Source organism: Chrysochloris asiatica, unplaced genomic scaffold (assembly GCF_000296735.1).
Source record: "Chrysochloris asiatica unplaced genomic scaffold, ChrAsi1.0 scaffold00568, whole genome shotgun sequence".
Classification (NCBI taxonomy): domain Eukaryota; kingdom Metazoa; phylum Chordata; class Mammalia; order Afrosoricida; family Chrysochloridae; genus Chrysochloris; species Chrysochloris asiatica.
The window spans coordinates 150908-151761 of NW_006409086.1; positions in this window are offsets into that span (position 1 = coordinate 150908).

Sequence of the window (854 nt, forward strand, 5' to 3'; positions counted from 1 at the left end):
AACAAAAACAAGAGGATGGTGGAGAACTGGGATAAATTGCGTACACCAAGTCATTAGCTGAATTTAGAGTAAGGTGTAAATGCAGTCCTAGTGTGGCACTGTGGCTTAATGCACTGGACCATAAGATAGGTTTGAACTGCAGGGTCACTGGTTCAAACTCAACAGCTGCTCATCAGAAACCCTATTCAGGGTCGCTATGAGTCAGAAACAACTGGAAGGCATTTATAACAACAACAACAACAGAGTAAGGAGTACTCCTGAATACCTACAATATCTGTTCCTGAAAGCTAAATTGGAAGTATATGAGAAAATATCATCAATTTATTATAGGGAGATAGTTCACTTGATTTAAGATATTAAATAATCATGTTTATGTAAAATATTTTATTTTGAGCATACTGATTTACTTTTCTTTCATTCTAAAATATTTACTCAGGGTTTACATTTATTAAAATCATTACTGTCATGAATCCATTCTTATTTTCAATTAATTTTGGGAAAGCCTTAAAAATCACTAACTTGATAAGAATATGGAGTCCTGATAGGAAGAGATGGAACAACTGTCTCTGTGCCATAGACTAGAAGAACTAGATGGAACATGCTGATCAAAGATTATTTTATAGAAGAATCCTGAATAAAAGAGGGAAAATGCACAACAGAGTTTCTAATTTTTATTGAAGCCAGACTTTGTAAGGCCTCTGAGGATGGATGAATCCCCAAAACTGAGATGATCTTTATACTTTCAACCAAAAATATTCTGTGAAATCTTTAAATGAAAGCAAAGCAACAACAAAGGAAACATTTAGACTAATTAGCTTAGAATGCCAGTCATAATCATCTTGCTCTTTTAGAGA